The 22,028-nt window shown below is 40.3% G+C and overlaps 1 pseudogene; it reads right to left on the bottom strand.

Moving 5' to 3' along the window:
* Positions 1-676: 676 nt before the first annotated feature.
* LOC116753188 lies at positions 677-1,997 on the bottom strand (annotated as a pseudogene).
* Positions 1,998-22,028: the final 20,031 nt, after the last annotated feature.

Below are 22,028 nucleotides of genomic sequence, written 5' to 3'. Positions count from 1 at the left end.
ACCACAGACTAAGTGGCTTAAATAGCAGACATTTATTTCTCATAGTTCTGGAGGTTGGAAGTCCAAGATCAAGGTGTCTTGGATCAAGGTGACTGTTTGCTTTCCTCTCAGGCCCTCTCCTTGGCTTGCAGATGGCTGCCCTTTTGCTGCCTCTAATTATGGTCTTATTTCTGTGTGAACCTCCTTGGTGTCTGTGTGTGTCCAAATTTCCTCTTCTCATAAAGACATTAGTCAGATTGGATTAGGGCCCTCCTTAATGGCCTCATTTTAACTTAATCATTCCTTTAAATACCGTATTTCCAAATATAGTCACATTCTGAGACACTGGGGGTTAGGACTTCAATATACAAAGTTTGGGGAGCACAATTCAGCCCATGTTATGATTAAATATTTTTCTTTGGGTATTATAAAAAATACAATAGATTTAAGTTTTCTCCATAGCTTCACGGCTTCTTCATTTTTGTTTGTATTTTTTTTCATTTAAGATAGGAAATACTTTATTCAGACCCATCAGAGAAATTGATAGCTTGAGTCTGCAACAAAGTGTCCATTTATAAAGCATTGGTCAGTAATTGTATATGAGTACATACAAATTAATTGATCAGACCACAACTTTTCAATGTTTAAAACAGAATAAACTTCCCTGTAAAAGCAGTACCTTTGTGACATTTTCACTTTAGTATTTTTCTCCTTCTTCTTCTCCCTCTCCTTCAACAGAATCCACATCAACCTCCACATAATCCTTCTCAAGGGCAGCCGTGTCCTCACAGGCCTCAGAAAACTTTCCTTCCTCTATGCCCTCATCCACATACCAGGGAAAGGCACACTTGGTATACGTCAGGTCAAACTTGTGGTCTAGGTGAGCCCAGGCCTCAACGATGGCTGTGGTGTTGCTCAGCATGCACGCAGCCCACTGTACTTTGGCCAGGTCTCCACTAGGTATCACAGTAGGAGGCTGGTAATTAATGTCAATTTTGAAACCAGTGGGGTACCAGTCCACAAACTGGATGGCGCACTTGGTCTTGATGGTGGCAGTGGTAGCACTGACATCTTTGGGAACCATGTTGCCACGGTACAACAGGCAGCAAGCCATGTATTTACCATGGTGAAGGTTGCATTTCACAACCTGGTTGGCTGGCTCAAAGCAAACGTTAGAGATCTCTGCTACCAGCAGAGGTGATAGGGGCATATGTAGCCAGAGGGAAGTGGATGTGGGCATAGGGCACCAGATAAGTCTGAAATTCTGTCAGATCAACATTCAGGGCTCCATCAAACCTCAGGGAAGCAGTGATGGAAGACACAACTTGATCTATCAACCTATTCAGGTTAGTATATGTTGGGTGCTCAATATCAAGGTTTCTAAGATAAATGTCATAGATGTCCTCATTGTCTACCATGAAGGCACAATTAGAGTACGCCAGGGTGGTGTGGGCAGTGAGGTTGGAGTTGTAGGGCTGAAGTACAGCTATGGAAACCTGGGGAGCTGGGTAAATGAAGAACTCCAGCTTGGACTTCTTGCCATAATCAACAGAGGGACCTTCCATCAGCAGGGAGGTGAACCTAGAACCAGTTCCCCCACCAAAGCTGTGGAAAACCAAGAAGCCCTGAAGACCTGTGCATTGGTCATCCAGTTTTCACATTCGGTCCAAGACGAGGTCAGTGACCTCCTTGCCAATGGTGTAGTGATGTCGGGCATAGTAATTGGCAGCATCTTTCTTGTCTCTGATGAGCTGCTCAGGGTGGAGGAGCTGGGGGTAGGTGCCAGTGAGAACTTCATCAATGACCGTGGGTTCCAGGTCTACAAACGTGGCCCTGAACACATGCTTGCCAGCAGTTTTCTCACTGAAGAAGGTGTTGAAGGAGTCATCTCCTCCCTCAATGGTCTTGTCACTTGGCATCAGGCCATTGGGCTGGATGCCATGTTCCAAGCAGTAGAGCTCCCAGCTGGCATTGCCGATCTGGACACCACCCTGGCCAGCATCAATGGAAATGCACTGGCATATAGTTGCTGTTTTGTGGCTGCCGAGCGGATGGCAGAGAGGAGGAGGCAAGGTTGTCGCTTCTTCCAGCGCAACTCTTAGGTGGTCGTTGTAAGAGAACCTGCCTTATTTGTATTGATGGGACTCAGAACCACTCTTCCCCTTGTGCATGGGAAAAACGGAGGTAAATCTTCTCTTCTGGAAAGTGTCATAGGTAATGCAATATTTCTCAATCTTTTTACAGTCCCATCACATAGACACATAGGAGGGATGTCACATAGCCACAACAAATGAGTGGCTTACTAAGAGCTTGAGTTGTAGAATCCCTATTTAAAAGCTGTGTGACTTTGTCCAAAGTCTTAAACTTTATAAGGATACTGTCTAAGCTACTTTAACAGAGATCTCTATAATACCCTGACTTAAGAAGAGAGAAGTTTATTTTTCTCTCCTGTATCAGATCACAGTGAAGTATCACAGAGTGGGATGGGCAGATCAGTCTATCCTTAAAAGACAGCTTCTATCTCTGGGTCCATAATGGCTGTTCCACCTCTTGCCATCATATCTGCATCTCAGCCATCAGAAACAGGGAAAGGAGAAAGAAAAACACATCTGTATTTCTTTTAGTGTCAAGGCTTGACATATAAGTTCTCTTATAGCCCATTGCTAACAAGTCATATAGACGTATTTAGTTGCAAAGATGGTGGAGAAACGTAACCTATAACTAAGTGGCCATGGGTGCAGCTAAAACATGGGGTTTTATTAATAAAGGAATAGAAGAATAATGAGTATTGTTTTGTGTCTTGGGTTCCTGCAAAAGCAGAGCCTAAGCAAGGACTTGGATGTAGCTAGTTCAAGTGCATTTATCTAAGATGATGATATTGATCCCAGGAAACAGAGTGAGGGAGTGGGCAGAGTAGGACAAGGAAAAAAGACAATAAAGGGTATGCTACCCAGATGGAAATCACTGTGGAAAACTGAGGCCCATTTACTCTGGGGATCATCTGTAGAACCACACAGAATGTGCCTCAGAATTGTTTCATTGAAGGTTGAGGAGGCTGGGGCCTTTATTCACTGACTTCCATCCCTCGTCATTTATTAACTCCCCTGCACTTCAGTCTATAGCCATGCTCAGACTGTGTAAGTTTCCATGGTGTTGAAGGATACACCAAAGGACTCCACAGCACCCACTGGAGCTGGAGCATTGCAATATTCATGCAACTGTTCACACTACTGGCACTAATGTCAAATAGGCCAAAGCAATTTGGCCCAGGGCGTCTTAGGTGTCTGCTCCTGGGTAGAACTAAACCTCTTGGCCTTTGTCCTAAATATGTCAGTGACAGGTGGCTGTAAAAGGGGAGAGAAACAAGGCTCTCTCAGGTTACTCAAGGAGGAAAAAACCTGGTTTGGTCTCTTAGAGATAAGGAAATGACAGCAAAAAGACCTAGATGGCTAGGGAGGAGATTTTGTGCTGGGAAATTGTGGGAGCTAAGGTGCTGGTATGAGTCATTTGGTGCCAGTCCTGGAGGGCCTTGAGTACCATCCTGGGAAGTTTACACTAGATATAGTATAGAAGTGTATAGGTTCTGGATTTCTAAAAATAAATACTTCTGTAACATATAGGGTGGTTGGGAGATCCTAGAGGTAGAAGACCAGTTTTGAGATGATTATAGTGATCTAAGCATGAGAAGATGAAAGCTGAGACTAAGGTGAGGCTAGTATGGAGAACCAGGAAGAAAGATGTCAAAAAGGTAGAGAAGGATATGAAGGGAAAGGAAAGCAGGGATCAAAGAAGGTAAAAGTAAGAAAGTGGAATGACAAAGGAGAAAAAAGGAATGGAGATGTGTGAGAGACAGTGACTACATTGTTTCCATGAAGCTTGCTTTAAAATGTGAAGAATTAAAATGTAAAAAATTCAAGTAATATGAAATTTTCTAACCAGAAAATATCCCTGGATAATCATAGGAAAAAGGAAGAGTATGGTGGCAATCGAGATCATCATGAAGTTGATGACAGATGTCAGGAAGGTACCAAAGTCAAATTTTGACATTTTGTACCAGATAGGCTTTAGAGTTGGGTATTAACCCTTCAATCTGTTCTCAAGTCTCCTTACTTGGTCCAAATCATTCTAGTTCAGAATAAGTATAAGACTTAAATATGGAAGATTATAAGTTAGCATTTTGATCTAAATTATCCAAATCTAATTCCTTCCTGAAAATACACTCTACACAATATATTTATGGTAGTATTTGGTTTTAAAAGCACCCAAAGAGGGAAAGGTTATCATTATTAAATGACAAAAAACCTCTTGTTTCTTACTAAGGAAAATAAAAGTCATTACATTTTGAAATACTGAAACAACACATTTTAGGCTAAACTACATATGACCAATTGCTCCTTTTAACCATTTTAAGAAAAAAACTTTAAAAAAATACTTTCAAAGTTACAGATGACTTGCAAGAAAATTACAAAAAATTCTTAAATATCTTTTATCCAGATTCACAGATTAGCTGTTTGCCATTTACTTATCACTGCCTCTATTTATAATATATATTATTATTAATTTTCCCCTGAACCATGTAAGAGTTAGTTACAGATATCATGTCCTTTTATTTCTAAATACTTCAGTGTGTATTTCTTAATAAGGACATTCCTTCACGTAACCACAGTCCAACGATCATATTCAGGAAGTTTAGTACTATGACTTAATATACTTTCAATATTCAGATTCTGCCAGTTGTTCAATAATGTTCTTTAGAGCATCCTCCCTTGCCTCCAATATCCAATTTAGGGTCACCCATTGCATTTAGTTGTCATATTTCTTTTAGTCTCTGTGTTACTTATCTATTGCTGCATAAGAATTACTCCAAAATTTAAGCTAAAAATAATAATTGTATATTAATCTTATATCCTGCAACTTTACTGAATTCACTTATTTTAATAGTTTTTTGGTGGGGAGTTTAGGGTTTTCTATATATAGTATCATGTCATCTGCAAATAGGGACAGTTTTACTTCTTCCCTTCCTATTTGGATGCTTTTATTTATTTTTCTTGTCTGATTGCTGTGGCTAGGACTTTCAATACTATGTTAAATGGAGGTGTCAAGTGTGGGTATCCTTGTCTTGCTCTTGGTTTTAGAGGAAAAGCTTTCAGCTTTTCACCATTGAATATGATGTTAGCTGTAGGTTTGTCATATATGACCTTTATTATGTTGAGATATGTTCCCTCTATACCAACTCTGATGAGAGTTTATGTCATAAATGGATGTTGAATTTTGTCAGATGCCTTTTCTGCATCTATTGAGATGATCATGTGAGTTTTATCCATCCTTTTGTTAATATGGTGTATCCCATTGATTGATTTGCAGATATTGCATCCCTAGAATAAATCGCACTTGATCAAGGAGTATGATTCTTTTTATATATTGTTGAATTCAGTCTGCTAATATTTTGTTGATTATTTTTGCATCTATATTCATCAGAGATATTGGCCTGTGATTTTCTTTTTAATAGTGTCTTTGTCTGGTTTTCGTATCAGGATAATATGACCTCGAAGAATGAATTGGGGGGTGTTACCTCCTCTTCAATTTTTGGAATAGTTTGAGAAGGATAGGCATTAGCTTTGCTTTATATGTTTGGTAGAATGCCCCTGTGAAACTGTCCAGTCCTGGACTTTGGTTTGCTGGGAGTTTTTTGATTACTAATTCAGTTTTATTTTTGGCCATGCTGCACGGCATGTGGGATCTTCGTTCCCCAGCCAGAGATCGAACCCACGTCCCCTGCATTGGAAATGTGGAGTCTTAACCATTGCACTGCCAGGGAAGTCCCTACTAATTCAGTTTTATTAGTTGGAATCAGTCTGTTCAGATTATCTATTTCTTCATGATTCAGTCTTGGAAGATTGTGTGTTTCTAGAAATGTATCCATTTCTTCTAGGTTGTCCTATTTTTTGGCATATAACTATTCATTGTATTCTCTTATGATTTTTTTATAGCTCTGTAATATCAGTTGTAATTTCTCCTCTTTCATTACTTATTTTGTTTATTTGGGTCTTCACCCTTTTTCTTTTGGTGAGCCTGGCTAAAGACTTATCAATTTTATTTATCTGTTCAAAAAAACCCAGATCTTGGTTTCATTGATCTTTTCTATTATTATTTTTTGGTCATTATTTTATTTCCTCTCTGATCTTTATTATTTTTCCTTCCCTCTGCTGACTTTGGGAGTTGTTTGTTCTTCTTTACTAATTCTTTTAGATGGTAGGTTAGGTTGTTTATTTGAGACTTTTTTTATTTCTTGTGGTGGGCCTGTATCCATATCAGCTTCTCTCTTAGAACTGCTTTGGCTGAATCCCATAGATATTTTTTAAAGAATTTTTTTTTTTTTTTTGATGTGAACCATTTTTTTTTTTAAGTCTTCATTGAATTTGTTACAATATTGCTTCTGTTTTATGTTTTGGTTTTTATGGCTGCGAGGCAGGTGGGATCTTAGCTCCCTAGCCAGGCATCAAACCCACACCCCCTGCATTGGAAGGTGAAGTCTTAACCACTGGACCACCAGGGAAGTCCCAAGAATCCCGTAGATTTTAGACAGTTGTGTTTTTATTTTCATTTGTCTTGAGGTATTTTCTGATTTCCTCTTTGATTTCTTCATTGACCCATTGGTCTTTAAATAGCATGTTGTTTAGTCTCCATGTCTCCCCATTTTTCATCCTGTAATTGATTTTTAGATTCATACCTTGTGGTTGGAAAAATTGCTTGATATAATTTCTAAACTCTAAAGTTTGTTGACTTGTTTTGTGGCCTAGAATGTGATCTATCCTGGAGAACATTCCATGTGCACTTAAAAAGAATGTGTATTCTGCTGATTTGGATGGAATGACGTGTAGATATTCATTAAGTCCAACTGGTCTATTATGTCTTTAAGACCATTATTGCCTTATTGATCTTCTGTCTGGATGACCTGTCCATTGATGTAAGTGGGGTGTTAAAGCTCCCTACTAATATTGTGTTATTGTCAATTTCTCCCTCCATGTCTGTTAGTATTTGCTTTATATAATTAAGTTCTCCTGTTCGTGTGCATATATATTAGTGAGTGTAATATCCTCTTCTTGTATTAATCTCTTTATCATTCTCTAATGCCCTTCTTTATATTTTGTGGTAGACTTTGTTTTAAAGTCTATTTTTTCTAATATGAGTATTGCTACATCAGCTTTCTCAATGTTTCCATTTGCATGAAATTTATTTTTCTATCTCCTTCATTCTGTGTGTATCTTTAGTTCTGAAGTGAATTCTTTGTAAACATCATATCAGTGGGTCTTGTTTTTTATCCAATCAGCTACCCTATGTCTTTTGATTGGAGCATTTCATTCATTGACATTTAGAGTGATTATTGATAGGTATGTACTTCTTGCCATTTTGTTATTTGTTTTCTGGTTGTTTTTGTAGTTCTTCTCTGTTCTTTTCTTCTTCTTTTAGTTTCTTCCCTTGTGGTTTGATTATTTTCTTTAGTGACATGCTTGTGTTCCTTTCTCTTTAGTTTTTGTGTGTCCGTTGTGGGTTTTTGATTTGCGGTTACCATGGGGTTCATATATGTTGACCTATAACTATATCTACTTGTTTTAAACTGGTAGTCATTTAAGTTCAATCACATTCTAAAAGATCTACATTTTTTCTCCCCTCTCTCAGATTTTGTGTTTTTGATCTTATATTTTATATCTTCATGTCTATTCCTTAACTGTTTATTATTGTTATAGTTGATTTTACCATTTTTGTCTTTTAATCTTTGTAGTAGATTATTTAAATGGTTGATCCACAGTCTTTACTATATATTTGCCTTTACAAGTGGGATTTTTCCTTTCCTATAAATTCTTACTTCTTGTTGTAGCCTTTTCTTTTCCACTTAGAAAAGACCCTTTAACATTTATTTTTAGATTTGGCTTAGTATTGATGAACTCTTTCAAATTTTGCTTGTCTGAGGAGTGCTTTAACTCTCTTTCAATTCTAAATGATAATCTTATTGGGTAAATTATTCCAGGTTGTAGGTTTTTCCCTTCTAGCACTTTAAATATATCATGACAGTCTCTCCTTGCTTGTGAATGTTCTGCAGAAAAATCAGCTGTTAGCCTTATGGGGGTTCCCTTGTATATGACTTTTTGTTTTTTCCTTGCTGCCTTTAGAATTCTCTCTTTAACTTTTGCCATTTTAATTATGATATGTCTTGTGTAGGTCTATTTGAGTTAATCTTGTTGGGACTTTCTATGCTTTCTGTACCTGGATAACTATTTCCCTTTTGGGGGGAGTTTTCAGCCATAATTTTATTGAATATATTTTGATCCCTTTCTCTCTCTCTTCTCATTCTGGGACCCCTATAATGTGAACTTTAGTATACTTGATATTGTCCTAGAGGATCCTTAAACTTTTCTCATTTTTTAAAAAACTTTTCTCATTTTTATTTTTATTTATTTATTTATTTATTTTTTTGTAGTATGCGGGCCTCTCACTGCTGTGGCCTCTCCCATTGCGGAGCACAGGCTGTGGATGCACAGGCTCAGCAGCCATGGCTCACGGGCCCAGCTGCTCCATGGCATGTGGGATCTTCCCGGACTGGGGCACGAACCCGTGTCCCCTGCATCAGCAGGTGGACTCTCAACCACTGCACCACCAGGGAAGCCCTCATTTTTAAAATTTGTTTTTCTTTTTGCTGTTCTGATTGGGTGATTTTCATTATTCTATCTTCCAGAGTGCTTATGTGTTCTTCTGTATCACCTAGTCTGGTGTTAATTCCTTCTATTGTGTAATTCATTTCAGTTATTGTATTCTTCAGCTCTAACTGGTTCTTTTTTATATTTTCTAGTTCCTTGTTAAAATTCTCACTGTGTTCATCTATTCTTTTCTCAAGTTCAGTTTGCTGTCTTATTACTAATGCTTTGGACTCTTTATCTGGTAAATTATCTCTGTTTCATTAGTTGCTTTTTAAGGTTTTTGTTGTTGTTGTCCTTTCATTTGAAACAAATTCCTCTGTTTTCTCATTTTGCTTAACTTCCTCGGTCTCAAGGAAATTAGGCAAAACAGTTACCTATCCCAGTGTTGAAGGGGTATCCTTGTGTGGGAGCATCTCTATACAGTCTATGTGTGCTCAGTGGCTTTGGTAGGAGAGCTAGATCTGAAACGAGGATGTCATATCTTCCCCAAGAGTGTGCTAGTAGCTAGCACCTTGATGGGAAGTGGGACTGGTGATGGAGGGGCTAGGGTCAGAACCAGGTGTGAGCCGGGGCTTCTCCTGTGCTCAGTGGCTGACACCATCATATCAGAGTTGGGCTCAGGTCCCAAGGTGCTGAGGCAGAAGCCCTGAGGGTCAAGTTTGAGCTAGTCCCATTCCCTCTAAGTGTGAGCTCTCCCTCCTGTAAGCATCGGTACATTTGCCTCAGAGAGGAGCAGCAGTAGAGCAACAGGGGCCAGAGTGGGCATTCAGCATGGGCCAGGGTGCATGCTGTGGTGGTCCTGGCACACGAGTCAGAGCTCCCGGCTGCTCCTGATCTGCTGCTTCTGCAAACAACAACAATGGCCATCCCTCCCTTGTTCAGATGCCGTGCTGGGTCTGAGCAGGTTCTGCCCCCATCAACTACACACTCTCCTTGGCAATGGCAGCCTTCAGTCTACTGGGGATCTGTGCCAGAGTAAGAGGGCCTGGGAGTGGGTGCTTGGCATGTGCTGGGGCATGTGCTGGAGTGGGAAAATGGCCAGAGTCCTGGGCAGTTTCAATCTGCTTCCTCTACTTCGCTTCCGGTGGGTAAGCAAGTGTGTGTGCACTCTTCATGAGTGGAGTCTAGGTTTCTTACAGCCCTCCTGTTATTACCACTGGTTTTCAAACCAGCCAAGAGAACTTGTCTTCCTGGTGGGGTGCCCAATATGTGGTTTGAACTGCTCACTCCCCAGGGAAGGTCTTTAAACCCATGTAATCCCCTTCCTCATCTGTGTCTTCTCCTAAGGGTGCAGTTCCCGACCTGATCTCTTTTCTTCCTTCCTACCTGACTCCGTGTGGATCTTTCTTTACAGCCTTGGTTGTACAGGAGTCTTTCTGTCAGTCTCCAGTTTGGTTTCAGTGAGAATTACTTCACATGTAGATATATTTTTGATGTGTTCATGGGAGGATGTGAGCTCCATGTCCTCCTGCTCTGCCATCTTGATCTCCTCCAATAACCAACAAACATTTATTGTCTCACAGTTTTTGTTGGACAGGAATCCAGGTGCAGATTACCTTGTATCTCTGCCTTATGATCCTTCATAAGGCTGCAGTCAAGATGTCTGGTAGGGCTCTAGTTTTATCTGAAGGTTTGACTGGGGAAGGATCCACTCCCAATGTCACTCATGTGATTTTTGGCAATGTTTAGTTGCTCATGGGTTGTTGAACTGAGTTCTTCCATTTTTCACTGGCTGTTGGCTGGAGGTCTCTCTGTTCCTTGCCACATGGACCTTCCATAGAGTAGCTCATGTTATGAGTGATTGGTTCATGGCAGCTGGCTTCCATCAGAGCAACTGACAGAATAAGAGACTGAGCAAGACAGAAGTAGTCTTTTTGTAAGCTAATATTAAAAGTTGCATCCACCGCTGTATTCTATTCATTAGAATGAGTCAGTAGGTCCAGCCCTCACTACAGGGGAGGGGACTACAAGAGAGTATAAATATCAAGAGGCAGGGATCATTTGGGGGTCATTTTAGAAGCTAATATTCTTTTATTTTATTTTACTTATTTATTTTTTTATTGAAGTATGATTGACTTACAATGTTGTGCCAATCTCTGTTGTACATCAAAGTGAGTCAGTTATACACATATAGACATTCTTTTTTTAATATTCTTTTCCATTATGGTTTATCACAGGATGTTGAATATAGTTCCCTGTGCTATATAGTAGGACCTTGTTGCTTATCCATCTTATATAGAATAGTTTACATCTGCTAATCCCAAACTCCCAGTCCTTCCCTCCCCCACTCCCCTCCCCCTTGGCCACCACAAGTCTGTTCTCTAGGTCTGTGAGTCTGTTCTGTTTTGTAGATAGGTTCATTTGTGCTGTGTTAGAGTCACATGTAAGTGATATCATATTGTATTTGCTTTCTCTTTCTGACTTACCTCACTTAGTATGATAATCTCTAGTTGCATCCATGTTGCTGCAAATGGCATTACTTCATTCTTTTTTATGGCTGAGTAGTATTCCATTGTATGTATGTACCACATCTTCTTTATCCATTCATCTGTCGATGGACATTTAGGTTGTTTCCATGTTTTGGCTATTGTGAATAGTGCTGCTATGAACATAGGGGTACATGTATCTTTTTTAATTATAGTTTTGTCCAGGTATATGCCCAGGAGTGGGGTGGTGGGTCACATGGTAGTTCTATTTTTAGTTTTCTGAGGAACCCCTTCACTGTTCTCCACAGTGGCTGCACCATTCCTACCAACAGTGTAGGAGGGTTCCCTTCTCTCCACACCATCTCCAGCATTTGTTATTTGTAGAGTTTTTAATGATGGCCATTCTGACTGGTGTGAGGTGGTACCTCATTGTAGATTTGATTTGCATTTACAGGCTAATATTCTTTTTTAAATTAAATTAAATTTATTTTTATATTTGGCTGCTTTGGGTCTTAGTTGTGGTACTTGGGATCTTCGTTGAGGCATGTGGGATCTTTCATTGAGGCACATGGGCTTCTCTCTAGCTGTGGCACACAGGCTCCAGAGAATGTGGACTCTGCAGTTTGTGGCACATGGGCTGTCTAGTTGAGGTGCACAAGCTCAGTAGTTGTGGCATGCGGACCTAGTGGCCCCATGGCATGTGGGATCCCAGTTTCCTGACCAGGGATCGAACCCATGTCCCCTGCATTGTAAGGTGGATTCTTTACCACTGGACCACCAGGGAAGTCCCAAGAGGCTAATATTCTTGATAGCTGTTTCTTCTCTCCAAACTTGGAAGTTTTCTCCATCATGCTCATATTTTCTCCACCTGTCAGAGTAATTTTTCAAGCTCTCTCTACCATATATACATGCAAGTACTGATACTGTACAATCCTGTCAGGTAGTGGGCACATGAATCCCTTTTCTAGAAGACTGGGATGTTTTCTGAATCTGTCCATGTCTCAGGGGTTTTCAGCATCTGCTGGTGTACTCCTCTGTGCCTTCATCTCCTCGATCTCTCCCAGCTGTGTTTGCTTATGGAAATCATTCAGTTGACACCTATCATATGAGTGAGAGGCTATGGTCTTTCTATTAATCCTCGACTTTACTCTTGTTATTCTTCTTGGAAGAGGACAGTCCTGGCTTTTTGTGAACAGTTGTGAGATTGTGAAGAATAAAACAATTATTTTTTTAACCAGTAGACATTGCACTAGTTCAGAGTTTCCTAAACTGTTTTAGTTCACAGTACCATTAGTGTCTCAGTAATTTTTTCCCACAACACCCCTTGGCCAAAAGAAATACCTAACAGTTCCATTTATTAAGTTATTAGGGTTAAACACCTTAATAAGTATTTATGTTTTAACAACCAAGCAGCCATTTATAAAGCAAATATATATACATAAAGAAAAAGTAATGTTAAGTTTCATTCTTGAATAGACACAATTACTAATAGGATGTTTGTACCTCTTGGGCACAGTCCAACTTCACTAACCTTGGAATGTCTGGACACTGCCACTCTCATTTCCTGTTACCCACTGATTTTCAAGTGGTACTTGCTTTTTATTGCAGCAACCATGGAAAGCCCAGCTTTGCAAAGAAAGAAATGTCTTTGAAAGGAATGTAGCATGATCTAATGAAAATGTGAATCACCTCGAGGTAGTAGTAGTGTCTGACAGGTGCTACTGTGTTGTCCTTGAAAATTTAAAATACCCTGTTAGCCACACCTGCCTCTGTCTATGGCCATACCACCCTGGATGAGCACAATCTCGTCTAAAATACCTGGTTGGGTCTCCTGAGTTGGGTCTCCTGGGTTACCTCAAGGCATAGTTTGGGAACTGCAGTGCTAGCTGAAGGAAGATAAAAAAGACATATTCCATGTAAGGAGCCCAATTATAGTACTGTATATAGACATGTGGTCAACTAGGTATTCTATAAGGCAGAGGACCACAATCAAGATGTAGTGGACATTTTTCTTTTATCTGTTTGGTATCTGAATCCCTGATATGTGGCCATGTTTTTGCTAGACTTGTTCTGTGATACAATTTTGGCTGTGGTTTTGGTGGTGTAGCCTAGTTTTTATTTGCCCATTCTGAACATAGTTCTCTAGTCTTCCTGAGGATGTGGAAAACTCGATATCCTTCCAATAAATTTCTTTCTCTGTTTAAGACAGCCCAACTACTCTTAAAGGTGGGACAAATAAAAAGGAACATGACCAAAGATTTCTAGTAGTAGAAGAGAGGCAAGATTATAGAGAGCATATTGCACTGATGTCACCAGACAGAACAAGGAGAGGAATTACTGAGATGTGCCTTCTGGGGGGTCTGGATGGTAAATAATAACGAGCCCTAAAAGGTGGAAAAAGCTATCTATGAGGATGGCTTAGGTAATGTGGACAGATTTGAGAGACGGGAAGACTTGGAAATGTGCACAGAATGTATCAGACCCTATTAGGTGAGTTTCAAAATGACACATTTATGGTGAGTAAGAAAGTTTGTAAAGTTCATGGTATTAGAGAGTATGATCAGAAAATCTTCAGACTCCCAGGAAAGGTGAGATGATGCACACTAAAGGGGAGCTAGCCAGGGCAATAGTAAATAGAAATCAGGTCTGTGATAAATGTTAGGTAGATGAGAGGATGAATTTTAGGTATAATAATCCAAATAAGGGAAATAAGGATGGACACGATTTGCTTAGATGATGGATGCTTTTGGTAAACCCAGAAGTCATTAAATTTATATTTCTCACTAGCAGATACTCCATCAGGCCAAATCTAGAGGAGTGTATTAGGAAACGAAATATATGGCTCAGAAAGCAAAGGGAAAGGAAAGCAGAGTCTACCTGCATCAACTTATGAAGCAAGTGAAATGAGTGAAACTCAGGAGGGCCTGCCTGAGAGAGGAAGTGAACAACATCAGGAAATGGAATCCTAGAAGCACAGCCATGACTCAAGAAAAAGTTGTAGCAGAAAGAATCGTTCTGCTGTTTTGAAGTAACACAAGTTCCTCAAGATGAAAAAGCAGGTTTGGAGGTACACTGAGCAGAAGACATTAGTCTTTCCTTGCTTCAATAAAATAGAATAGAAGACGCATTTTTAGCCTATGAACCCTCAGTGAAATAAACTGAATCTATAATTTTGAAATTGACAGGTTGTTTGGCTTCCATGAGATGAAGCAGATTCTGATGTGGCTCATTTTATCCCTTGGTAAGTGAAATCATGATGTCCTGTACACATGCCATTGTTAGGTACACACAGGCTTGTGGGATTTCCATGCTCGTAGGAAAGCTATGTGGTGGGAGTATTTGGCACAAGAGCCTCTCAAATATTAGGCAACACTATAATTTATATTACTTATTCAAAAATAATTACTGATTAGAGCAATGCTCTTAAAGGCACATGAACATCGTTAATGTGAAATCTCATATGATTTCTCAAAACTCTGTTTAAAAACAATTGCCTAAGCTGTTTTAATTATGCTTTAGTGTTCTAACCTATCCACCCATCTTGTTGACCCATATGCTTTATGTAAACTGTTCCATCTGTGTTCTTTTAAATCAAGTTCTTGTATACCAAGTCTTCCTCTCTACCGTGGAAAGAAGGTAGTTTCATTCAGAAGAGGAAACTCTTACCTTGTTGCAATACTAGGGGAATATAATGCTTTTATACTACTGAAATTGCGAGTTATGAGATAATCAGTTGTGAATTTGGATCAAGATTCAATTACTGGACTATTTTTTCTTCCAGAATGATCAAAGACAGAGAGGGAAACCAGGAGGTTGAAAAAGAGCCCAGGTAATTTAGTTATCTGGTAAGAGATAAATACTGATGCCATGAATCAACCAACACACATGAATGAGTCTTCCTCTGGGTACTTGGCGTAAAACATTTCAGAGAATCATCCTTATCCCTTGAGCAAATGGACATGTGCAGAACTCTTCACATCTGATAGCAACCTGCATTCCCAATATTATATCCTACCATTTCCTCCGACATCGTCTAAGCAGTCACCCTATGGAGTTCCTCATGATTTTCTTTCCATGCCAGATCTTTTGTGACTTTTCTTTGCTCCTTCAATGTTTCTTTAACAATATCCTTAGTCTTCTTCCTCTTTAGTGTGGAGTTATTTGTTCTGTCCTTGGTGTCCCCGCAATGCCTGTCTCATAACTCTGTAAAAGCATAGCGTCTGTTTTATTATACTATTTCTGTTTCTGTTGTACCTTCATGGGCAGAGTCTATTGCTTAGTCATTTTTGTTCTGGCCACATTGCAGGTATACTCAGATTGTCAAATTGCATCCTATACATTAGAATATGAATGGGCAAACTCATTGTTTAGAATATTTTAAGCTTAAGTTCATGTGTTTGTCTTGATTTTCATGTTTATAGTGATGTGTCATTTGGTTTAATTTAAGTGGTCTGTGGAGACAGTCACTTAAATTCACTGAATGTTTTGTTTCATCTATTAAAAGTTGCATTTTTCTACATGACTTTCTAATCTTACATTCTTGGTTTGTAATCAGGCCTTTCAGTGTGACCTTGGACCAATTACTTAATCTCTTTATTAAATGAAGAAAATACTTCCAAATTCAGAGGGTGGTTTTGAGGATTAAATAGGACAACATTTAGAATGGATTTAGATTGTTTCAGTAAATAAATGTTTATTGAGCAACTGCATAGGTGCCAGGAGCTGTGCTAGGTATTAGCACAATAGAGATGACTAAGATACAATCTCAACTCTGGGGAAGTTACAATCTAGAAGCCTTGCTTGGTACGTAATATGGATTCACTAACTGTTTGTTCTTCCTTTTTCTCTCTGGCCTATCAGTTATTTAATGCTGGGATTTATTGTTGTTTTCATTATTTATTATTATTTGGTTGTGCTGGGTCTTAGTTGCGGCAGGTGGGCTCCTTAGTTGTGGCATGCCAACTCTTAGTTGTGGCACGCATGTGGGATCTAGTTCCCTGACCAGGGATCAAACCCGGGCCCCCTGCATTGCGAGCACGGAGTCTCAACCACTGGACCTTGAGGGAAGTCCTTGAAGCTGGGATTTGGAATGGAATAGGGAGACAGCTTTACATTTTGCATTTATTTGTCACATGATCTTTAAATATAGCAGTGAACCTTACTTCAAGAGGTAAAGCTAAAGTACATGTCATTTCTTTTTTTTTTTTTTAACATCTTTATTGGAGTATAATTGCTTTACAATGGTGTGTTAGTTTCTGCTTTATAACAAAGTGGATCAGCTAAACATATACATATATCCCCATATCTCCTCCCTCTTGTGTCTCCCTCCCACCCTCCCTGTCCCACCCCTCTAGGTGGTCACAAAGCACCGAGCTTATCTCCCTGTGCTATGTGGCTGCTTCCCACTAGCTATCTATTTTACATTTAGTAGTATATATAAGTCCATGCCACTCTCTCACTTCGTCCCAGCTTACCCTTCCCCTTCCCCGTGTCCTCAGTTCCATTCTCTATTTCTGCGTCTTTATTCCTGTCCTGCCCCTAGGTTCTTCAGAAACATTTTTTCTTTTAGATTATACATATATGTGTTAGCATACGGTATTTATTTTTCTCTTCTGACTTCATTCTGTATGACAGTCTCTAGGTCCATCCACCTCACTACAAATAACTCAATTTAGTTTCTTTTTATGGCTGAGTAATATTCCATTGTATATATGTGACACATCTTGTTTATCCATTCATCTGTTGATGGACACTTAGGTTGCTTCCATGTCCTGGCTATTGTAAATAGAGCTGCAATGAACATTGTGGTACATGACTCTTTTTGAATTATGGTTTTCTCAGGGTATATGCCCAGTAGTGGGATTACTGGGTTGTATGGTAGTTCTATTTTTAGTTTATTTATATATTTATGTATGTATGTATGTATGTATGTATGTATGTATGTGGGCCTCTCACTGTTGTGACCTCTCCCATCGCGGAGCACAGGCTCTGGACATGCAGGCCCAGCGGCCATGGCTCACGGGCCTAGCTGCTCCACGGCATGTGGGATCTTCCCGGACCGGGGCACGAACCCGCGTCCCCTGCATCAGCAGGTGGACTCTCAACCTCTGCACCACCAGGGAAGCTCTATTTTTAGTTTTTTAAGGAACCTCCATACTGTTCTCCGTAATGGCTGTATCAATTTACATTCCCACCAACAGCGCAAGAGGGTTCCCTTTTCTCCACACCCTCTCCAGCATTTATTGTTTGTAGATTTTTTGATGATGGCCATTCTGACCAGTGTGAGGTGATACCTCATTGTAGTTTTGATTTGCATTTCTCTAATGATTAGTGATGTTGAGCATCCTTTTGTTTGTTTGTTGGCAATCTGTATATCTTCTTTGCAGGAATGTCTATTTATGTCTTCTGCCCATTTTTGTATTGGGTTGTTTGGTTTTTTTTGATATTGAGCTGCATGAGCTGCTTGTATATTTTGGAGATTAATCCTTTGTCAGTTGCTTCATTTGCAAATACTTTCTCCCATTCTGAGGGTTGTCTTTTCATCTTGTTTATGGTTTCCTTTGCTGTGCAAAAGCTTGTAAGTTTCATTAGGTCCCATTTGTTTATTTTTGTTTTTATTTCCATTACTCTAGGAGGTGGGTCAAAAAGGACCTTGCTGTGATTTATGTCATAGAGTGTTCTGCCTGTGTTTTCCTCTAAGAGTTTGATAGTGTCTGGCCTTACATTTAGGTCTCTAATCCATTTTGAGTTTATTTTTGTGTATGGTGTTAGGGAGTGTTCTAATTTCATTCTTTTATGTGTAGCTGTCCAGTTTTACCAGCACCACTTATTGAAGAGACTGTCTTTTCTCCATTGTATATCCTTGTTTCCTTTGTCATAGATTAGTTGACCACAGGTGCTTGGGTTTATCTCTGGGCTTTCTATCCTGTTCCATTGATCTATATTTCTGTTTTTGTGCCATTACCATACTGTCTTGATTACTGTAGCTTTGTATACACGTCATTTCTTAATAGCGAAAGGGATGATGTCATTTGGAAAGAACAAGGCCAGATAAGAACAGCTGTCAGTCAGATGGGAGTTGTGTGCTCTCAGAAGAAGAATGCTGTGGGCATGACTGACTCAGTGCTCTCTCAGCCTGGGAACAGCATTTAAGAGTTCCTTATCTTATAAAGAAAAAAATCATTTATGTTTCATTAGCAAAGTAAACACATTGTCCTAATGCAGCAGTTTTATACATGTGTTACACACCATAAAACAATTGCTTAAGATGTTTATGCTGTTGTTTTCAAAACAAGCTATCCAGTGGGTTTCCCTCCAGGAAAACTGTCCACACATTTTAAATATGTACACTGGCCAATGAGTTTTGACACTTCCACCCTGCCCTACTGGTTTGCCTTGCTTCACTTCCTTTAGCATCTTGTCTCTGTGTCAATCATTTCCATCTACCTAAGTCATGGCTCCATGACATGAGATTCCTTACTGAAAATGAGCAATTCAGCGATTTATTCATAAAGATGTACTAAACTACTTACAATTTTTAAAATACTGAGATAAGAAAATCAGAAAATGTTGAACTTTTAAAACATCAACTGTTTGGCCATTGTTGTGGAGTTTGGCTAAGTGTGTTAACATAGTGAGTTGTACCAATAACATATGATGGACAATTAACTCTCAAAGGAGGGGAAGGAATTCTTAGTAGAAGAATCTTCAAAAACATAGAGATAACAAAGAGTGTTCAAGGACGTCAAGAATGTAGTTGGAATGTAAATTGGGCAATGAAGCTGGTACCATTGGTTGTGCCTGCATGTAAATAGTCCTTTATGTAGTTCTAAGGAGTTGGGACATTGTTTTGTGTGTGGGAGCCATTGAATGTTTTTAAATGGGGTAGTGTTAAGTCTTGAATTTCTATTGATTGGCATTGGTCAGCCTGCCCACCTGTTTGTATGCCTGCATTGCCTCTGTGCTGCTATAGTAGTCCGTCAGGACTTCCAGACTTACCAGCCCAAGTACCATTCATGGTCTCCAGCTTCAGCAGGTAGGACTTAGAGCCCTAACTCTGGAGCAATATGACCTTTAGGATGTGTAGCTGGAGGAGAATCTCTGTGGTCTTAGCGGAAGGAGCATGAAGACTGTCCTGGAGCCTCAGCAAGAGACCACAGGGTTGCTGCAGTTTTATAAGACAGAAAAAACTGTGCTTGCAGCACTTATCTTCATTTGCAATTGTGAGGATTCTGGTCCCATGTGAACATTATGCCATTCTTTTTTTTTTTTTGGCTGTGCCACATGGCATGCCCGACCAGGGTTCGAGCCTGAGCCCCTTGCAGTGGAAGTGTGGAGTCCTAACCACTGGACTGCCAGGGAAGTCCCCCTTGTGAATATTATGAATTGAATAGCGTGTGAAGTGGCACCAATGCAAACCTGATTCTTTAATAGCAAGCCAAAACTTTGTTTATTCAGAAAATTGAAGTCATTGTTTGCTACCCATTCTGGACCTACTAATTTAAGGGAAGATGCTGAGGAAATGTCACAGATGCATGTGAGTAAGGGAGGTCATGGTAGACTCCCCAACAGCTGCTCCTATTTAATTAATTTATTTTTTTAAAAATCACTCATTTAATTAATTAATTATTTTAAAAATTTTTGGCTGCTTTGGGTCTTCATTTCTTCATGTGGGCTTTCTCTAGTTGCGGCGAGCGGGGGCTACTCTTCGTTGAGGTGCGTGGGCTTCTCATTGTAGTGGCTTCTCTTGTTGTGGAGCACAGGCTGTAGGTGCGCGGGCTTCAGTAGTTGTGGCGCATGGGCTCAGTAGTTGTGGCTCGCGGGCTCTAGAGTGCCGGCTCAGTAATTGTGGCTCATGGGCTTAGTTGCTCGGCAGCATGTGGGATCTTCCTGAAACAGGGATCGAACCTGTGTCCCCTGCATTAGCAGGCAGATTCTCAACCACTGTGCCACCAGGGAAGTCCCTTCTATTCTATTGAGAAACAAAAATGCCATAAGGAGAGTTGACCTCAGCCCAAGAATTGGGCATGTCTTGTCTGAAAGAAGTGCTGTTTTCTTCCTAGTGACTGGTTTACAAGTGGTATGTGACCCCATTCTAGTCAATGAGATGCAAGAAGATGTTTCCAGGAGGTGTTTCGGAAGGTTCTCTCTTCCTTTTGAAAGTACTGGATGAGAAATCAGCCTCTTTATCTCTGGCTGATTGTGAGCAGGGAGCACATAGCTAAGAATGTACTGGAAGTCATCTTAAGTCTTCAAAGCTAAGTCAGGGGGCTTCCCTGGTGGCGCAGTGGTTGAGAGTCTGCCTGCCGATGCAGGGGACACGGGTTCGTGCCCCGGTCCAGGAAGATCCCACATGCCGCGGAGCGGCTGGGCCCGTGAGCCAAGGCCGCTGAGCCTGCGCGTCCGGAGCCTATGCTCCACAACGGGAGAGGCCACAACAGTGAGAGGCCCGCGTACCGAAAAAAAAAAAAAGCTAAGTCAGGTTAAAGCTCTGGGCTGAGAATAAAGACAGAAAGAACCAAAGTCTTGATGTCATGGCTGAGCCTTGGAAACAACCACCCCGGAAGCCCATTTCACCTCTGGCCTTCCAGTTGTGATAATTAAAACATTTCTTTAAACCAAAATGTTTAAAAATTTTCTTTGCATTCCTTTTCTACTTTATTGTGTTATGTCATTCCTCCTCTTAGAACCATGCATCTCAGCTCTGCTGCTTTCTTCCCCACTCATCCCCTGACTCTTAGGTCATTGTTCTATACTTACTTAGGAAATTGACACCTGATGGATGTGTCTTCTTTACTGAAATCCCGCCATCGTCCTGGGTAACTTTAATATCCTCCTGTGAAGCGTCCAGCATCCTTACATCACAGATCGTGGATCCCTACTCTGATGACCTTTACCTCCATTCTTCCCCAGCACTCATTTCTGAAGTTATATTATCTTATTTGCTATTCAGTGTTTTGACCCATGAAGTTCTACCCCTGTAACTTCTCCCACCTGTCCCACTTCCTTCCTTTCAACTAATCCTGTTTTCCACCTCATCATACCCTTTCAGCTCTGGCTTCTTTCCTGATTTCCCATTTGTTCAGTTCCTTCTCAGTTTCACTTTCCTTCACGAACTGGCCCAGAACCTATGTTTCCACGTCCCTATTTATTACCCTCTTATCAGCACCCTACTTCTCTCCTTCTCTCTCCCCTTTGGCCTTCTACTAATTTTTAATAGTTCTTAGCTTTTGAGTGATCTGATCATTATTTTTACAGCCAGTACTTCTGGGCAAGGCATTGCTGGAGAAAAAGTACTTAGACTGAATCCATTTAAGTTTGTTATTTTCAATTCATCCGGACCTAAGTACCATTTAATGTTTTTTTTTTTCCCCATACTTTTCCCTGATATTGACCATTCAAAATATTTACCTACTCTTTAAACCTCTGTCCATTTTCTCACTCCCTCATTCTTAACATGTCCTGGCTGCCTGCTTCACATAGAAAATAGAAGCCACCAATATAATTTATCTCACATAGTCCTATCTCCAACTTTACAGCCTCTTTCTCCATCTTTCCAAGTTCTGCTTGTTTCAAAGGAAGAGGTGCTGCCCCCCTCCCTTGCCCCCAACACTTAGTGGAGAAAGACTCTTCCATGGATATTCTTGACCGTACCAACTTTTGCCAGCTCTGGAGTTTTAACCAATGATTAGATCCACGTGCATTCCCTGTGTTCCCATCCCCTCAGTGCCTGCTTTCTCTGGTCTGTTCTCATGGGGACTGGCACATGCTGGCTTGGTCCTGGCAGATTGCAAAGTAGCCATTTTCTGAGATGCACTTTACCAGAGCAGGGGTTCCACAGGGGCCCCCATCCTCACCAGCTGATCGCAAGGGGATTAGCTGTTGAAGCGTTAGTAATCAGCTGCCCCAGGAAAGCCCCAAGCAACGT

This window comes from Phocoena sinus, chromosome 4, assembly GCF_008692025.1.
Source record: "Phocoena sinus isolate mPhoSin1 chromosome 4, mPhoSin1.pri, whole genome shotgun sequence".
NCBI classification, from domain to species: domain Eukaryota; kingdom Metazoa; phylum Chordata; class Mammalia; order Artiodactyla; family Phocoenidae; genus Phocoena; species Phocoena sinus.
The sequence above is the reverse complement of the archived record's forward strand: the minus strand, read 5'-3'. Positions and strand labels throughout refer to the sequence as shown.